Source organism: Leucopleurus acutus (genome assembly GCF_964270905.1).
Source record: "Leucopleurus acutus genome assembly, chromosome: 5".
NCBI lineage: Eukaryota > Metazoa > Chordata > Mammalia > Artiodactyla > Delphinidae > Leucopleurus > Leucopleurus acutus.
In genome coordinates this window covers 62,338,497-62,358,967 of record NC_139147.1, presented here as the reverse complement: position 1 = coordinate 62,358,967, position 20,471 = coordinate 62,338,497, and the positions used below count along the sequence as shown (strand labels likewise).

The following is a 20,471-nucleotide window of genomic DNA, read 5'->3' as shown; positions in this document are numbered from 1 at the left end:
TATGCATATCCGTGTATATGTATGTGTGATTTGTACAGTGCCTCATATAGCATATGCACTTAATAAGAATTAGCCATTAATATTATCACTATCACTGCTATTATTATTTCATTGCCCTCTGAAAAGGAAAAGTAGTAACACACTGTTTTTCCTGTATCTTGGGCTTTGGAGAATAAATGAAACTGTATTTATGTCATTTGGATTTTAGGGAAGGACTACGTAAAAATATTAATAGTTTGTTTTATCCCAACAAATCCTTTATCTCAATATTTCTTGCTTTTATATTTTTTAATCCTAATGTAGTTTGTGGTTCTCACACTACTCTTTTGTTATGACTGACTGAAAAATCTTTTATTTATTAATTCATTGAGTGCCAATCATATGCAAAGCATGTTGGAAGTTTCTAAGCAAATTTCATCAAGGAAAACAGTAGTAACAGTAAAATAATGAAGCTGATTCCATCTCATTGCCTATTTTTACTTATCTTCTTTTTAACTTTATAAGTAGCTCATGAATATATATGATAAGATTTCAAACAACACAGATAAATTGGAAGGTCCCTTGACCACAATTTCCACTCCCAGTTTTCTCCTCAGAAGAAACAACTGTCTTCAGTTTTGGGTCAGTATCTTATTTCATATAGTCATATTGTTTGTTAAGAGAACAAATAAAATAGGTTATGAAAATATGAATAATATCCTTGAGCTTTTCCTGCTATACATACTGCCCCCAAATTAGCGAAGATTAATATATTCAGTAAATATTCATATAATATGTTCTATATGCCTTCTAAATAGAGCAGTGTATGTAGATGTTTAAGAAAAAAACACAACTCTCTCCTCATGGAACTTAGATTCCAGAAAAGGAGATATCCAATAAAGAAGATAAACAAGGAAAATACACAGTACGTCTGATGGAGAGAGTGTTACAGAGCAAAAGGAGGAAAGGGAATAAGGAGTGTTAGCAGTGTCGGGGCAGTGTTTGCAAATTTCTAGAGTGTGAGGAAAAGTGCTCTGGCTCAGGTGACTTTTGAGCAGAGACGTGAAGGAGTTGAGGGACTCCGGATGTACTCACCACCACCACCTAACTCCACCTCTCACCACAAAGACTAGGCTGTATCACACAAGCACCACGTCCACACATGGAGGAAGATGAAGGCCTGACCATGGCAGCTTGCTCCCTCAAACCCCTGAGAAAAAGGGGTTTGTCATAGTTACGTAAGTTTCATTTTCAATTATATTCCATTAATTGAGTTATGCAGAGTTCTCTTTCCTGTGTGATATGCTAGAAGGAGCTTGGGCTTTGGAGCAAAGAAACCTGGCCTCAAATCCTGACTGCTAATTACTAACTATGTTCTTAATATAGGAGAGTGTCTTTTTACTCATGTGCAAAATAGAAGTATAAATATTAAAAAGTTCTTGTGAGAATATACTAAGCATTACTGCTACAGTAAGTATAAGACGTGTCCAGGCTCTCTCCTAGACCCTGACTCTATTCTCAATGGTTACATTTCCCTTGCAACTTGAGACTGAATAGTCTCATGTCTCCTATATATTCCTGTCTACTAGAAAGTAAACTTCTAAGTGTTATAAATTTATTATTTTTTATTTTTCATGGTGGGATTTTGTTTTTTTATTTGGGTATCTCTCATACCCTAGTGCCTTGGATATAAAAGCATTAAAATTTAGTGAATTGGATGAATGAGCTTTTTTTATTAAATCCCTACGTTTTATTGATCCCATCTCTCAGATTTTGAAACTACCTTTCATTAGTGCTCAAGTTTTCTTAGCTATTATAACATCACTGAGTATTTGCATTGCCTCTTTTAAAGATTTGATGTATCTGTGAGTTTTCCCAACTTTGTACTTTGATTTGAGAGGAAGGATAAGAGAAGAGTTCCCAAGCAGCTTTTATTTTGCTACTTTCACAACTCTGCTAGTAAAGAAGTGTATTGCTGAAAAGATTTAGGCAAGGGAGAAGGGGAGAAGGGAAAGGAGCGGAGGTGATGAAAGCGGAGGGGAGAGAAGGAACAAAGGGAAGAGAGAAGACAGGCAGAGAAAAACCCAAAGAAAGACTTTGCATTTTCCCAGTCCCCCATAGCAAGTAACTATTGGCAGCATATTCTGCCCGGAGGCATTGCTATGTAACAGAAATCACAGAATGGCTGTGCTCAGCCAGGAACAGGGTTGGGGGCAGGAGAACTCAGCGAGAACCCAAGAGGTGTGGCAAGGCAGCCATTCCTCCAGCAGGTGGGCTGCAGGCTCAGTTGGATCAGTGAGGCTCCCTATTACCCTTCCTGGTGATTCACATGAGCACCCACTGCCAGGGCAAGGGGCCTTTCATCAGAGAGGATTCAGGTGATTTTTCATCATCTGAAGTTGAGATGCAGCCAAGTGAGCCAGTGGAAATCCAGACACCTAATTAAAAGACCTCATTTATGTCTGTTTGGTTACTTGCATGTACAAGAACTTTAGGTTATCACAGCTGAGATCTGAATGAAAATTCCTATGTTAGAAAACACTTGCTCTGCCTGGTTAAAAGAAAAAGACTCAGCCCATTGACTCCCCTGGTGGAGCTATGTTGTGCCTTTCCCCAGGTGAACTATGATACTTGATATAGGAAATGCTGGAGGAAGAAGGGAGATAGCTCAGAAAAGTAGAACCAACAAACAAATCCCTTTTACCAGTTTATGAAAGCTATTCATCTGTGTTTAGTTCATTTCTTTGTGGCTAAGAGACTGAAGACTTGTATGTGTCTTAGAAAAACATAAGTCGTTGGTCTGCAGTCATCTTTATCAGACCTCTTTTGTGTCACAGTGATATAAATTGGGTTCATGCTTTCTCTAGTCCTTCAGGGTTCTGAATCTGAGTACATATCTAAAACACTAATTTTAGCTCTCACACTAAGATTTCTTTTTTGATTTCTACATACCATACTTTACACAGGCAAAAATTCTGAGTATCCTTACATAATCAACAGGCTTGGATTAAGTAAAAGCGATTACAGAAAATGGTTATTTTCCATGCGTAGGGTACTACGTTTTTGGTAGAAAGTTTAATTTGGAAATTAACTTCAAAGAGTGTTAAAAGCAAAAGGGACTTAGGGATCATCAAGCCCAGTAGTTTTAAACTTTCCCTCCCCAAATTTTATTTTATTTATTATTATTATTTATTTATTTTTGGCTGCGCTGGCTTTGTTGCTGCGTGCGGCTTTCTCTAGTTGAGGCGAGCGGGGGCTTCTCTTCGTTGTGGTGCACGGGCTTCTCATTGCGGTGGCTTCTCTTGTTGCGGAGCACGGGCTCTAGGCGTGCGGGCTTCAGTAGTTGTGGCACATGGGCTCTAGGGCGCAGGCTCAATAGTTGTGGTGCACGGGTTTAGTTGCTCCGCAGCATGTGGGATCTTCCCGGACCAGGGATCAAACTCGTATCCCCTGCATTGGCAGGAGGACTCTTCCCTGCGCACCAGGGAAGTCCCATCCTCCCCAAATTTTAAATCACAGTAACCCTTCAGTTGAAGCTGAAACTTAGTAGATAAAAGAGACATGTTTAGAGCTGTTCTAGAAAGCAGGGCGGAAAGGTATGGGAGCCCTACTTTGTTGCTCCATCTCACATTCAACCCCTCAAGATGCTCCACAAACCACCTAAGGATCATTAAGTCTAGCGTGAAAGCCATTGCTCCATGCCCCCCCCACCCCACCCCATTTTACAAAGGAGGAAACTATAATCAAAGGGCCAGTTGTGGCAGAATTGAAACTAGAACCCAGACCCTCCTTGATTGACTTCCAAAATGGAGCTGCCTTCATTCCTTTCCTGATTTTAAAAGTAAAGCATATTCACTGTAGGCAACTCAGAAGACTTTGTCCCTTCTAACTCCCAGTAGAATGCTGTTCCCACTGTAACCATGCCACCCCATTACAGTTTCACTGGAATAAAGGCCGTTCATTCTCAAATACCTGTGTAAACACATGACACAGGAAGGTGCAGGTATATTACATACAAAAAATATGCCCTTTTCCTCAAAACAGATTCATTTTTGCCAAATCAATTCTATTTTATTTCATTCATCTCATATGTGTATATGCATGTGTATATGTGTGTGTGTATGTTCAAACCATAGCCATGGTCTTTTATTTTTTAGAGTGAATAAATCAATCGCAACAGATCATATCAAAATAAGTAAGAAAGTAGAAAGTTAAGTTAAGTAGAAAGGAGAAGGTATGGCTCATGTAACTGGGAAACAGGGATGGTTTAAGTTCAGGCATGGTTGGATCCAGAAGTTCAAATGACGTCATAAGTGCTCCATTTCTTTCTGTACCTCTTGGTTATGATTTCTTCTATGTTAACCTTCTTCTCTGGGATTTTACGTATAATGGAAAAGTGACCCTAAAGGAGAATCTGTAAATTTCTCTCTCTCTCTCTCTCCCTCTCTTTCTCCTCTCCCCTCCTTCTCTCTTTCTCTTTCTTCAGCCTTGTCAGCCCATGAAAAGAAAGACTCTGATTGGTCCTGTTACAGTCACATGCCCACTCATTAACCAAGCACTCTTTCTAAGGGGAACAGTATTCTGATTGGCTAGCTTGAGTCAGATGACCAGCACTGTATCTGTTGTACAGTAGCCCCAGCATGTAGGTATAATTCTTTAAAGAATATGTATAGCTGATTCACTTTGTTATAAAGCAGAAACTAACACACCATTGTAAAGCAATTACACTCCAATCAAGATGTTTAAAAAATAAAAGAAAAGATGATAGGCAGGTAAAAAATAAAAGATAACTCTACATGAAGATAAATCACATATGCATGTATAACTAAAAATACCAAAATAACCTTTTACACACTGAAGTGCACTTACCTATAATCTAGTACCTGGTTCAAGTATTTAAGTTTCTTAACTGTTTCATCTTTGCTTTATTAGTAAAAGTAGTAAAAGTAGTAAAAGCCAATAAGCAAAGCAATGTCCAAAGTGAGGGTTTCTAGGAACGAGTGGGTCTGCAGCATTCACAAATAAACTAGACTGTCAGTGGATCCTTACTTTAGTGGGAAATCTGCTCAGAAGAGGTCTTAGTAGGTGCTATGGTCAAGGTCAGTCTTCGGCATGAGTGATGTGTACTAACTGCATAAAGGCGACACCAGAATCCTTATAGCTCGGTTTTACTCTGCATCCCTCTGTATTGCACATCAGGCTGTTTCTCTGTCGTTCACTTTATAAATGTCATATTGGGCTACGGCTAGGTGTGTAGTAGATACTGAGATTTGTTCAGTGAATCTGCAAATCGATGAATACAGACTACTCAGGGGATGATGTATCTAGATCCCTAATGCCTTGGTGAGGATTTGTCTCTTGGTTACCTTTCCTGCAATAACAGAAAAGTAAGGTCTGTGGTAAGCACTTGAGATCTCTAGCAGATGAAGGAGGCATTGACAGAGCATAGAAAATATGAACAGTGGAGGCAAAGGGCCCTGAAATCATATTTCATAGAGTTGCCTTTCTGAACTTGAAGATGACTTTGTTATTAAAAATAATTTTTACATTCAGAGAGTTAATTAGAACTAGTCTTCTTTGAAGAATGTTTGTGTAATATGTTGTGCTCTCTGCTTTCTGTTCATAATACGTACAGTTATGATCTGGGTCAGTTATGTCATTTTATCTGTTGGAATCATATTTTTAGTTATGGTTCATATTCCTACATGAACTGGCTAGCTCTGTACCAGATTTCACTTTATCCCAAACGAATTCAACATATATATTTGATCATGGAAGAGAATGGGTAGAAATGAGGATGATCCAATTTTATCCATCCCCAATATGAGAAGGACACAGCCTAATGACTCTCATTCAGTTAAGTACATCATCTTTGTGTTAATATGCAAAACATTATATTGTTATTACATGACAATTCTATCCCCTAGTTTATATTCTTTTTTTGTGGCAGGTATACATCCCAGAGGTAAAAATAAATAAATAAAATCAGTATCAGAGTGAGGATGGAGAGCTGATATCTTTCTTTGTAATCATGGAATAAGAAATATTATTTTATAAAAGGCAAGCCCCCGGGCTTAATGTAGTTACTGCTTCAGTAGTCCTATCAAATCAAAAAAGCTGTGGGAAAAAAACCAAACAAACGTAAAACAGGATTCCTTTTCCATCTTTTGCTTAGTTATAATGTTAGATGTACTCCTAATGAAAACTCCTTGAAAATAGTGATGAAGTAAGAACAGGCAGAATTTCAGAACCTACATGGAATTTGCAACCTTAGCTCAAAAAATCCTCTCTTGACGTGTAGACTAAGCAGATTTGCTATATAAGTGATTTTAAAAGGAAGCATATGGAATTTACTGTCACTTTTATCCAATCACTCTTTATTCCTTCTACACACGATCGAAGAATGACAAATACGACTGATCCTGGAATAGGTCAGAGAGTGAGCCAGGACTGAGAAACATGGTCCGCAGTGAGTCGCAAAGAGCCCTATTCCTTTCCATTAGTTTACCTGTTAGCTGAAGACACTGTCAAATGCAGTCATTTACGGGGTTTTTTGTATGCGAGGTATAATGCTATCTTCCAAAGGCTGGAAGCCCTTTGACTTCTTCTTTTTTTTTTTTTTAATAAAGTTATTTATTTATTTATTCATTCATTTATTTATTTTTTGCTGTGTTGGGTCTTCGTTGCCGCACACGGCCTTTCTCTAGTTGCAGGGTGAGTGGCGGCTCCTCTTTGTTGCAGTGCGAGGGCCTCCCATTGAGGTGACTTTTCCTGTTGCAGAGCAGGGCTCCAGGCGCCCGGGCTTCAGCAGTTGTGGCTCGTGGGCTCTAGAGCGCAGGCTCAGCAGTTGTGGCACACGGGCCCAGTTGTTCCACGGTATGTGGATCCTCCGAGACCAGGGCTCAAACTCGTGTCCCCTGCATTGGCAGGCAGATTCCCAACCACTGCGCCACCAGGGAAGTCCCAAGAAACCCTTTTGACTTCTAGAGAACACTTGCCCACATCATTCTAAATAGATTCCTCAAATTATCACGTTCATCTCTAACCATTCAGCTGTTAAATAAGGTACGTGACCACAATTTCTATGTGTTCTCTTATGGCATTGATCACAATTCACTATACTTGTTTTCAGGTTATGCTCGTCCACTCTTGGCTTTAGGCCACATGTTATTATCACTGTATCCCCAGTATAGCCCCATGCATGACAAACTGCATATGGCCAATGAATGGACAGTAACGTCCATTAATTTTGAACTTCACTCAAAGGACTTTCACATACACTATCTCTTTTCATCCCACAACATCTCCATAGCATACCTAGAGCCAATATTTTTTAATACTTGAGTAACACACAGGAAAATTGAGGCATGATAATGTTCATTAGTCTGGTCCTAATCATACAGCACATCAGGGACCATCATGGTATTTCCCTGAATCCCAGGCCACAAATCTTTGTATTACATTCTTATATCATCTATACTTATATTTCAGAATATATTGTCATGCTCCTGGAGCATGGAAAATATAATACAGAATAAGAAAATATAACCAAACCTTTCGAAGCTTCAAGCCCTAGAAAGGAGTATCCCAAACAGAGATCACTATTGTTCTGTGATCTTGGAATGGAACATTACCGCATGATGGTAAATGTGACTATGAATGTCAGACCCTTTGTTGCTAATTTTTCAGGTAAGGACAGAGGAATGATCTTGGTTTTCTAAATATTTAATCTATGTTTTTGCAAAAATTATTTTTCTACCTTTTCCATGACATTATGTGAATGTAGTATTTTGTATTTTAAATCTTTATTCGGTGTTGATCAGAAGTGTTAACGCAAAGTGGTTTGAATATATAGGTGGGACAGCAAAATTCTAATTGAAACCCCTTCCTCCCAGGCTCTTTTGATCTGCCGATGAAAAACTATGAATAAGGTCAGTTTCACTGGCTGAAATCTAGGTCAGGTTTTCAGGAGTTTATGCCTGGAGCATCACACTTTACCCTCTCTCTTTATACTTTATACTCTGAGCTAAGTGTGTCTGTGGTAGGCAGAATAATGCCTCTACTCTGAAAATGTTCACATCCTTATCCTGGGAACCTGTGATATGTTATCTTATGTGGCAAAAAGGACTTTTCAGATGTCATTAAGTTAAGGACTTTGAGAAGAGATTATCCTGGATTGTCCAAGTCAGCCCAGTGTAATCGCCAGGGTCCATAGATGAGTCGGGGAAGGAGATGTGATGATGAGAAAAAAAAGGGTCAGAGAGGAGAGAGATTTGACGATGCTACACTGCCGATGTTGACAATGGAGGGGCGGGGGGAGGGGATCCCAGGAATGTGAGCAGCCTCTGGGAGCTGGAAAAGGCAAGGAGTGGGTTCTCCCCTAGAGCCTCCAGAAGGACCACAGCCTTGCCAAAACCTTGATTTCAGACCAGGAAGACCCATTTTGGACTTCTGACCTCTAAAACTGTAAAAAGATGGATTTGTGCTACTTTAAGCTACCAAGTCTGGTAATTTGTTATAGCAGCAATAGGAAATCAACACAATGTTCAAAAGTTAAGCATTAAGTGTTTGTTGGATTGAAAGAAAAGCAGATTTAGCCATTTTCTCTAATCTAAAACCCTCCAATCCATCTTGTTATTCAAGCTGCCTTTAAAAACACACTAGTGCCTGTTACTCTTCTATGCAAAAACACTTGAATGATTCTACATTACTAATACCTATTAATAAAGTACCACACTTTAGCCTGACATTCATCTTTCACATGCATTTCCTATAACCTGACATTCCAACCATGTCTCTTATTACATTTACTTACATTCCCCATGTATGAGTCTTAGCAAGCGACTTGTCTGGAAAACTCATGAACTTTGCCCCCCTGGAACCTTTACACAAAGTGTTCCTCAGCCTAGAATTTTCTCTTCACCCCTTCGATGTTCTTCAGTGTTTCTGTTCATCTTAATGGCTATCTCCTCAAAGAGACTTTTCCAGCATCCATAAGTGGTATGTCCTTCCTCAAAACTCTTACTTTGTTGTTTTTTTCCATGGTGTCACTCATTTCATTGTCCTATTGCTGTCTATATGCCTGTTTCCTTCTCTGGATTGTAAGACCACTGAGGGTAGGAAAAAAATCATGAATAAATTGCCTGTCTCTCTCCAAAGTGCCTTGAGGTAGAAAGAAGCTCAATAACTATGATCTAATTGAATAGAACACCTGACCTTTGCAGTCAGGGCTGCAGATCTGGGGTTGGGATATATAGTTCTCAAATATAATAAAAAGATAGATGCTTGAAGTTGTAAATTAAGAATTTTTACTTTTGATGACAATAAACAGCAGATGACGGACAGTGCCACAGGGCTTCAGGGTGACCGTCTTCCTTTCCTTGCCACTGAGTCAGAGCTAGGATAACATCCTTACTCTAATCTCATTTCCAGGCTTTTCACTCTGCGTTCTACTCTGCTGCCTTTAGTAGGAACAAGTTTTGCTTCAGAACCGGTTGATTCTCGCCACCAGGTTAGAGAGGCCAAAGAGCATGTACAGTCAAATCCCATCCAGCTTAGCAATGGGATGTGTGATAAGTCTGGGAGCCCATGAGCCCTGGAACGATATCAAATGACTTGTTTGCTACCAGAATGCACGAGTGTGAACCCTCTCTGAAAACGGTGTCCTGGCTAATGGAGCCTAAATGCCTGGGAACTGGTAGCTAGCAAGTGAATAACTTCCTCTTAATGGGAGTTTAAACACTAGAACTCTTGCAGAATGTCTTGTTTTGTTGCCCCAGTATCCTTTAACACTGAACTTCTTGGCCTCACTGGCACAGCGTCCACCCACCAGGGACTTGGAGGCATAAAGCTATTCAAGAGTTTTTTGTACAAGATCTTGGGACGAAGCAATCCTCATGATAAATTTGTACAGAGAGTATACATTCTATATGAATGTTTCCTTAATCAAAAATGAGTACTGGGCTTCCCCGGTGGTGCAGTGGTTGAGAGTCCGCCTGCCAGTGCAGGGGACGCGGGTTCGTGCCCCGGTCCGGGAGGATCCCACATGCTGCGGAGCGGCTAGGCCCGTGAGCCATGGCCGCTGGGCCTGCATGTCTGGAGCCTGTGCTCCGCAACGGGAGAGGCCACGCCAGTGAGAGGCCCGCGTACCGCAAAAATAAATAAATAAATAAATAAATAAATAAATAAATAAATGAGTACTTATTTGTAAAACCTCCAACCCAAGATGTTCGATGGAATAAGAGGGAAATAAAACAAAAGCCACATGCAATTTTTCTTCTGTTTTCCTCTAAGTTTTTAATTATGATGTAGGTACTGTCTTTTCCCTCCCTTCTCCCCCTGCCATCTCTATCTCCATCTCTATCTCTGTCTCTCTTTCTCTCCTTCTCTTCCTCCTCTTCTCCTTTATCTTTCATTGTCCTTCTTCTTCCTCTCCTTTCTCTTCATTTCCAGCTGTATGCACAGAGGACTTGGTTCACAATCATAAGCTATCAGTCAGGGTATCCTTGTGAAGCATCCGCTGTTGACCCTCTATCTGCCATCCTGAAGTACTTGGATCACTGACCAGCCTGGAGTGGCAATTCTTCAGCTCATGGCTTCTCTCCCTACCACTACCTTTTCTTCTTTTAAATCTCACCTTCCTCTGTTTTCTTTACCTCACTTCACATCTTAGCACTTCTCCTTGTTTCCCTGTGCTTTGCTCAACATTTAAAGAATAAACGGGTGCAAGCCGTTCTGAAGCAACTGGTGGTAGGATGGCAGCTGTTCCACTTGTATTCCCCCAGGGATTGATTTTACTTCATCGGGAGAGGAAGATGGAATCATTCCCTTCCCCAGCTCCCGCACCATTTCAGCGATCAGCACCTACACGGGCCTCTCAGCTGGCAGCCCTGACATGCCTGGTGCCTTTGTCACATCCTGTGCGGGCACCCAAAGTAGAAGTGGCCTCCCTGTGACTCTACTGGCAGCCAGAGCTGGCCAGGAAGCCACTGTTCACAACTCTCTGGGAAGAAGAGGCTGAATTTTTTGCTGAAGGCCAGTGGGAAATAGGCTAGGGTAATGGCTTTGGGGAAAGAATGTCCTTTGAATTTTCATTTCCTCCCCGAGTAAAGACTGTTGGATCTGGAGGGTGATCTTCATTTTAAAAAAATCTTTTTTCCAAGCAAAATTCTGTCATTTAGAGGGGAGAATGCTGTTGCCTTTCCCAGCAAGTTCTGCATTTTCAAAGGGAGAATTGTGCTGCAAGAAGCAGCTTTTGGAAGTCATCTCAGGAGAAGATCCTCTTTTTTTGCCTCACTAATCAGCCCTTTTGTGCTGTCTGAGTCCAGTGACGAGTCACATGGAACCTGCAAGAAAGCTATTTTAAACCCCCATTTTTTGTTCCAAATGTATAGGAGGCTAAAACATGACAAGGGAGGTCACCGTCATTCACCTTGCCGCTCCTGGGCCGGCCTTGATGATTCAAAGCTCTGAGCTGTGCCAGGTGCCAAAGCTCTGGTTTCTTTCAATTGCAGATTCCATCCCTCTGGAGGGGAATGAGGCTCCCAGATGTGGCTCTTACTGCTACTGCCAACCAGGTTTCCGCTGGAGGTGGTCATGGAAGAAGATTTCATTAAATCACCATTTAAAATATTTTTGTGCACTTTTTAAAACTTATTTGACACCTTCCTGGAATTTCTGGACTTGTTACTAGAGTCTTGTTGGAGGTCTGGACTCCAGTGTGCCCTGTGCTGTGGCCTTCCAAGGCACAATTTATCTTTCACAAGATGTCGTTGATCACACTGCTGATACAAATAAATGTTTATGGCTGTTGGAAAAAAGACAGCATTTCATAGCGACTCATATGTTGGATCTTTCAAAAAAGAAGTCATTTAGAAGTAACTGGGAAATATGCCCTTGGCCTGGGGAGAGCAAAGCTGACTCCAAACCTTTTATTTTGCTATTAAAACCTTGGCTGGGAAGCATACTTTAGTGGGTAAATGTGAGCCACATTAGAATGGCCAATATCTGGCATGGGAAAGTCATCTGGTTTCCTGGTGTTTTTCTAGGCTAAACTGCCCATTTTCAACCCTATGACTTAGTGGATGGATTTTTTTTTTTTTCTAATTTCCCCAAGGACCATATTCAGGCTTCAAAATAAAGGTAAATATGAATTATAGGGCTTTATCAGTCAGGGTCCCTGCAGGAAACAGATGGCACACACAAATTGGATAATTTCAAAGGCATTTAATAGAGAATATTTTTTAATATTTGGGCAAGAGGCAGGGGGTATGGAAATCACAGGGGATAGTGCAAAGCCCTGGGGCTAGGAACTTCAGGAAGCTGTAATCACCTCTAGGTCTCTGCAGAAGGTAATGGGAGGCAGCAGTTAATAGAAGCCAGAAAAAGAGAGAGCTGTGTGCTGAGAGCCTCTGACAAGAGCTGAGACTGCAGTGGGAGACTGCAGGCAGCCCATGGAGACTCTTCTGCAGGAGCCAGGGCAATAAACACCTAGACCTCACTCTCCTCTGTCCTTCACGTCTCTCAGCAGTGTTCCTCACCGGTCAATACCAACTGGAAGCCGGAGGCAAGGATGCCACTGACGTAATTCATATGGTCAGCTTTCCAGGGAACAGAGCAGAGGGAATCTAGCTTGGGAGGCAGTGCACAAAGAATAATCCCTGAGCTGCATGGAACACTTTATCTTTTGTTTAAAGAGACAGATTCCCTGTTAAGTAGGGTAAGTAATCAGGACCTCTGGCTTTCCTCAGATAAAAAATATGTATAGTACCTAACCCTACCTCGCTCTCTGCTCTGGTTCAGCAATTGATGTTGGTTAAAATATGCATGCAATAGAAAAAGAAAGTGAAAACATTGATATTTTTCTCTAATTTCTGAAGGCTGATCATTGATACTAAAAATTCATTTTTATACATCCAGAGTTCTCCTTCCTCAGAAAAAAAAAAAAAAAAGTTAATTGATCCAAGAAAATAAGAGGTCAGAAATAGCTGAGGCAGCTAGAGACCCTCATATCCAGTCAACAAAAGAAAAAAATAGCAGCTTTATGAATAATCAGCAAAGATGCTTATAGAAGTAACCACCCTATTATAACCTCTATTGCAAGGACTCTACAGACGCAGAATTTAAGAGAGTTTAAAAGGCAAACACTTTTTTTTTAACATCTTTATTAGAGTATAATTGCTTTACAATGTTGTGTTAGTTTCTGCTGTATAACAAAGTGAATCAGCTATACATATAGATATGTCCCCATATCTCCTCCCTCTTGCCTCTCCCTCCTACCCTCCCTATCCCACCCCTCTAGGTGGACACAAAGCACTGAGCTGATCTCCCTGTGCTATGCAGCTGCTTCCCACTAGCTATCTCTTTTACATTTGGTAGTGTATATATGTCAATGCCACTCTCTCACTTCATCCCAGCTTACCCTTCCCCCTCCCCGTGTCCTCAAGTCCATTCTCTAAGTCTGTGTCTTTATTCCTGTCCTGCCCCTCTGTTCTTCAGAACCACTTTTTTTTTAGATTCCATATTATATATGTTAGCATACAGTATTTGTTTTTCTCTTTCTGACTTACTTCGTTCTGTATGACAGACTCTAGGGAGGCAAGAGTATACAGTGGAGGAAAGACAGCCTCTTCAATAAGTGGTGCTGGGAAAACTGGACAGCTACATGTAAAAGCATGAAATTAGAACACTTCCTAACACCATACACAAAAATAAACTCAAAATGGATTAAAGACCTAAATGTAAGGCCAGACACTATAAAACTCTTAGAGGAAAACATAGGCAGAACACTCTATGACATAAATCACAGCAAGATCCTTTTTGACCCACCTTTTAGAGAAATGGAAATAAAAATAAACAAATGGGACCTAATGAAACTTAAAAGCTTTTGCACAGCAAACAGCTTTTTGTTGGGAGAGGGTAAAGGAAAGAGGTAGCAGATGCCATCAACACCTTGCTACAAAGTACTGGAATGTTTCAAATTCTTTCTTTCCTGCTAATGATCTCTGGGAAGAATGGAACACTTAGGAACGTAGAGAAGATGAACTATCTACTCCCTGGTTTTGCTACAGGCTGGCCCTGAATCAAGCTTTACTGTGCATAAATTCTAACAGCCACTTACGTAGCCAAAAACTGTTCCCAAATTACTAACATGGATGCCTTCTGATTCTATTTGGCAGAAAGCAGAGATAGCAAAGCCTGATCAATCCCATTAAAGCTAGGACAGATGGACACCCCTGGCTTCGAGCTCCACTAGGCCATTGCAATCCTCTATAACACAAGCACTGTATTTGTCTCTTAATCATCGTCTGAGAGTGAACCAAGGGGAGGTTCTGTGCTCAGCTGAACTTGCACAGCATCAGCTCCCATAAGAGTTACAGCAGTGAACCTCACTTCAGCCATTCTTGCACTGCCTTTCACCTCTTCTATTTCAATAGCTTCTCGGCCATCTTTAGTTTTAATTCCTGTGTCTTCTCTGCATCATATTTTATTTTGTCTCATATCATAATGCAGAAAATAAGTAGAAAGTTATTGCATAGTGAAAAGAGTCATGGCCTTGAAACCAGAGAACTTGTTTGATTTGGGTACAATAGCTTGAGATCTGTGACTTGGATGAGTTCTATCATTTCATTAAACCTCAGTTTCTAACCTTTTAAATGGGGATGAGAATACTTTGTCTAAAATAACATAAAAAGACTTGACATAGTGCCTGATATATAATAAGTACTAAATAAGTACTTCAATTTGGTTCTCCCCTCTCCTATCATTAAGATAGTACGGAAGTCAAAGCTGCTTACAGGAAAGACTATTGTTACATTTATATTTATTTGATCTAGTCACAATGTAAGTCATGTTACTCTGTTTATTTTATATTTCTTCTGGTGGATGGTCCATAGCTAAGTCACACTATTCAGAGATATTCTTTCGTGGGTAACTTCTGCATTATCTGCTGTCACCCCACTTTTAAAAATAATTTTTCAAGGTCTCAGATATACTTCACCATAATTTAGTCCTTAAAACTGCACTGCACAAAATACTCCTCCCTTGGCAGACTGGGTGACCATCCAGGACATTATGTTTGGTGACTCTTTCTTTGCCATCTTATATAAAGAATGCATACACATAACAAAGTTTTTCAAGATGGATAAATTTGTTAACTCTACCAAGTGAGAGATACCTTGTCATTCAGAAGTCCTATCATTGATACTCTTCTCCAATAATGAGTTACTCCACCACCTGCTACCAAAACAGTATATTCAGTGGCAAAGTTTGTTCATAAATCCATCCTTTCAGCAGATATTTATTAACGGCCTATTATATGCCAAGCACTGTGCCAGATTTTGGAAATTCAAAGATGACTAACAATGTAGCCCTGACATCACGGGCTAGATGTTCATGTGGATGCCAAGGAGGGAGGTTGAGGAGAAGAAAGAATAGGAATGCAAACAAAACATTATAACGTGTAACAAAATCTATGGAAATATGAACAAATTCCAGTTGACACACAGAGAGGGAATGACCCTTTCCTCGGAATATGAGGAAGTGTTCACTGCGAAGATGATACGGGACAAGACCTTGAAAAAAAACCCAGAGTTGTCCAGGTAGTCAAAAGAAAGAGACAATAGATATAGAATTGGCTGGAATGTTCAGGAAATAACAAGTAGGCCATTTTGAATGGAGTAAGAGGAACCTAGGAATCTGGGGAGATGAAGCTGGAATAATTAGTTGACACCAGCATGTAGTGAGCTTTGAACATGCCGTGAAGGTTATTTGACTCTACCTTGCAGACTAGGGTAAGTAAAGATCTTCAGAGTGGAATGAAATGATTAGAGGCATATGTTATAATGGAGGCCAGGAGCTGTGAGGGAGAGATTAGGTCTATATCACTGATAGAAGTATTTGCCTATATGTAGGATTTTTTTGTTTTGGTCTGAGCTGCAGCCTTTTCTTGCTCCGGCTTCTTTGCAATGCATAATGCTGTACTGCTTCTGCAAGAGCATCGTAATCTTTTAAATGTATTCTTTGGGAGAGTAGTCATCAGTGTAGACCAGCTCGGGGAGGATTTCCTTGAGGGCATCAGATGATTTTTCCGAGTTGCTCAACTGCAAAACATGTCCCAAAGGACAGAAACTGCATTCTGGCATCAGTTAAGTATCTGAGAACAGCTGCGTAAGAAAGAATAAATAAAACAGGACTTATTTCTCAGCCCTTTGCAATGGGGGATGATTTGGACAACTCTGACCTGACCAGCATTTTATCACTTGCCTAACTCATGTATGAGTGAGCCCTGGAATCATCACTGCAATACTGTGTCTGATATACAAGAATGAATGGGACTCGGTGCAAGAAGAAAAGGAGCATCAACAGGGCTCATCTTTATTTCATGTTTGCTTTGGCTCTGTTGATGTCTGGAGCACCTTTCTTTTGCCCTTGGAAGTTCAGAAAACACTTATTATTTGGGCAAACACAGAAAAGGATCAGACTATTATGCACAACTGCTATGGCTTTCCAGCCATTACTATTTCCTTTCAGGGTTGCTGCAGCAGAAGTATGTGATGCGGCTGGGGTGCTGGCAGACTCTGTCTGTCGTCATTCCTCCATCTGCTCCAGTCTCCCCAAACCAGGCCCTCTGAGCTTTGCTCCCCACCTACTCTGTGCCTTCCTACCTAACGACATCCACTCATGTGTGCTAACAGATGTCTGAGGGAAAATTAGCTGCGGCGTCCAAATCAATTAGACCAGAGTTGCTGTGCAGGAACAATTGCTCTGTAGGCTGTGTGGGCTCTATTTTTTTTTTCCTGTCTCTCTTTTCCAAAGGTGAAGTCATGTGGCCCAAACTGAGCTTCCCTGCTCCATAGTTTCCACTTCCAGGCAGTCTAACTCAGTGCTTCCTGGGTTCTAATTGGACCACCAGATGGAGATGCCCCTACCAGGTGCAGGCTCCCAGCAACCAACTTAAGAATAGGAGGGCTGCATCACACCCCAAAGGCAATGCAGCCCATGATGAGAGCCGTGTCAGTTTAAAAAACAAAAAAAATACAGCTTTGTTGTGTCTTTTCAATTCTAAGAATTGTTAACGAATTGCTTGTATGAGTGTTTAGAGAAAGACTGACAATTATATGGATGAAAAATAGCTTGGGTAGCAACTCACTTATATTATAGCCTATCAAAAGGGATTTCTATTTCCCACGTCCTAATATAAGGATCAAACTGTCAAGAGCAAGAGTAAGTGGAGAAAAAGGGCTTCTACTCTGAAGTTAGGCAGGACTGGACCTTGTAGGCTATGGGACTTTGGGAACCTTAAACTTGAGCCTGGGTTTTTGTCTTATGAGAGTGAAGCCATTTACTTTGCAGCCTGGTTAATCTCTCTGAGCCTGAGTTTAATTATGTGTAAAGTGGGTTTAATGATAATATCTACATCTCAAGAAGAATCTGGTAATTAAATAAGACATTCCTAGAACAAGGCTTGCTATTATAGTACATACTCAATAAATGATAGCTGTGTAATCATCAACCTTTCCAGTCTGCTTCTCAGAAACACTTAAGGGATATCCAAATTGTGAAGAATTCCCGCCTTTTGTGCTTTTTTACCCCCTCCCCAAGAACAAGCATTCTGAGCTGTCTGTGGTTTTACACACTTTTTACCCTATTATCATGTTCTCCCAGGTTTGCCAAAATATGATCACCAAACCCTCACCACGATTACCTTCACTCCCTACTTGTTTCCTGCCAATGTCCTCTTCAAAGATGCTCATTGTGATTGTCTGTGTACTTTTGTGTTGAGAAAATGGACACCGGTTCCCCAAATAGAATCAAATCTCCTAATAAAAGTTAATAAAAGAATATTTGAGAGAAGAAAAGACAACATTTGGAGGCAGTTGTAGAAAGAAGTTAAATTTTCTCTCTTTTATTCTATGAGCCCGTATTTGGAATTTTATGTTGCTTAATACCATACCACTTATTTATGTATTCCACTTTAAAGCTAACAACATCTGAGAGGCTCTCTTCAGGCAACCCATGTATATACAATAATCCTATATCTAAGAACTTCTGACATCTACTGTAAAGCTTTTTCAGAAATGACAGCCTGACTTTTTTTTCCCTTCCATTCTGGAAATGTAATCCCACCTGCAAGGCATCTAGTCTCCCAGGGGCAACTTCCACTGCTGGCGGAAATAGAAACGCAGCCTGAGCTCGCATGTTCACTTCTTCTTCTATATACCCAGGTTTTGTTCTCATTACTCTCCCCTGCAGCTTTCTGGATCTGGCCAATCAGGGCTGTGAGAGCTGAGGATTCTGATAGGTGAATAACCTAATCAGAACTAATCAGAAAGTAGTAGGGTTTGTTTTATCTTCATAAGGATTGCTTGTTTTGTTTTGTATTTTTTTTTTAAGTACAATTACATTTCTCCTTTAGGTTGCTAGCTGTGGCTCAGAAATAGAGACTTACCAGACTCGCCATCTCTGTCTGTCCTCGTTTTGTGCATGAAGCAGTTCCCCATGAACACACAAATATCACACTCAGCTCTATCAGATCAGCTTCGTGGCCACATTTATCAAAATTATCTCAGAGTTCCTTGCAGAGGTGAATATTAATAGGGTTCATTTAAAACCAAGAGTGTTACTAATGCTTTTTTCTATGTGCTAAATGGGAGGAAACAAGATTACACAAACAAACAAAAAAGAAATCAGGGTTGTTAGAATAGTTAATAAGGCGAGGTGAAATCTTTGGGCAAGGGGAAATAATGCTGAGCTCTCAGAAATCGATACATCAATTTACATATTATTATTCCCATTGCTTTCCATCCTGAAAGCAGAGCAGCATTTCTCTCAGTACACAACACACTGCCAGGTAATCAACCCTGAGTATCTCCCCTGAGTACATTCTGTCTGTCCATGTATCAAAGGCATTCTTACTTGAAAATACCAGAACTAAAAGGGGAATAGCGTTACCTCTGTCTTAAGTTGATAAAGAGGGGTCAGGGAAGTAAAGTAGGGGAAGCTTTGAAAGCCTAAGTGGAAAGACATTAAGAATGGATTCTTTCCATTTTCCACGAAATCCTAAAGAGCTATTTGCGCACAGGCCAGGTGTTATTGGCAGGTCTGCTTCGCATAGCAGCGAGATTACAGGGTGATGTTCCTGTTAAGTTTTGTTGGATAGTATTTCACACTGTGATGCTGCTTCAGTGCCTGGGAAGTGCCGTTTTGTTGCTTTGTGCTGAGGTGACATCTGCTGTGAGTTTGGTAAATGGTGCCGTCACTTCTCCCTCAAGCAGAGTAGAGAATCACAAGTAACCTTTTCATGTCTATTGGCATTAAACTGACTTTAATAATTATGTATTAGCCTGCCGGAATCCTCATGGCTCACGTTCAACCTGGGAGAGGTAAGCGGGATGCTCGTCGAGCAAGAACGTACATTAGAAGGTTTTTAAATAATTGATTAATTTGTTATTTAAAAAGGATGCAGTTTCCAGAGATGCGTGTTTTTTAAAAGCAATGGTAATAGGTGAAACCATCCTTTATTCCTTTGTATTAAGTGGGCAGCGTCCTAAAGAATGAAATTAATATGCTTTTTAGAGCTGTTTAAGAACCGGACTCCATAGTTAACTTTACTCTTGGACCTGAGACAACGAGAGTAATTTGATTTTAGAATCAATCCTTCTACTGTGGGAGCTACCATTGTCTTTGAGAAAGATAGACCGTGCCATCTACCTTTACCTGTAGCCTGGTAGATCATTGCCCTTCCTTAGCTTATCCAACACAACCCTCTAGAGCAGTGATTCTCAACCAGGGCTAGTTTTATTCCCTAGGGATGTTTGGTAATGTCTGAAGAAGTTTTGATTGTTACAACTGGCTGGGGGGTGGGAGAAGGGGGAGAGGAGCTGCTAGCATCTAGTAGATGGTGGCCCGGGTGTTGCTTAACATTCTGTAAATAAGGAAGACAACTCCCACAAAAAAGTTATCCATCCCATAATGTCAGTCGTGCGAGGTTGAGAGGCCCTCCACTAGAAAGTTGTGTAGAAAGGTGTAAAATTTCCAAACAGATCAGGGATAGACTGAGAAAAAAGACGTTAGATCATTATCCTCCCCTGGAGCTTCTAGCAGGAGCATAGCTATTTACACAACTCTATGTAACAGTTTCCTTATTTTTAAAGTGGAAATATTAATGGTACCTATCTCCTAGTGTGATAAAGAGGATTCAATGATTTCATAAGTGCAAAACACTTAGTAAGTGCTCAGTAAACGTTAGGTATTGTTATCATACCCCTTCACATCTTCTCACGGTGGGAACATAAGAATAGGTTGTCCTGAACTTGATAGAGTCACATGCCTCAGAATGGTAGTCACATTTTGCTGGTAGTGAAGGTCCTGTTCATCACCTAACATTGTCCATTAACTTAATGTACAATGAACTTCAACAAATCTAACTAAATTGTGTACATTTGTATATATATATGTGTGTGTGTGTGTATATATATATTATATATATATAT

The 20,471-nt window shown here is 40.5% G+C and overlaps 1 protein-coding gene across 2 annotated transcripts in view; it reads left to right on the top strand.

Annotated features, from left to right (window-relative positions):
• The window catches only part of LSAMP (limbic system associated membrane protein), a gene marked incomplete at its 5' end in the record, with an annotated part of 646,055 nt that overhangs the window by 377,671 nt on the left and 247,913 nt on the right, over positions 1-20,471 (top strand). The window lies entirely within an intron of this gene.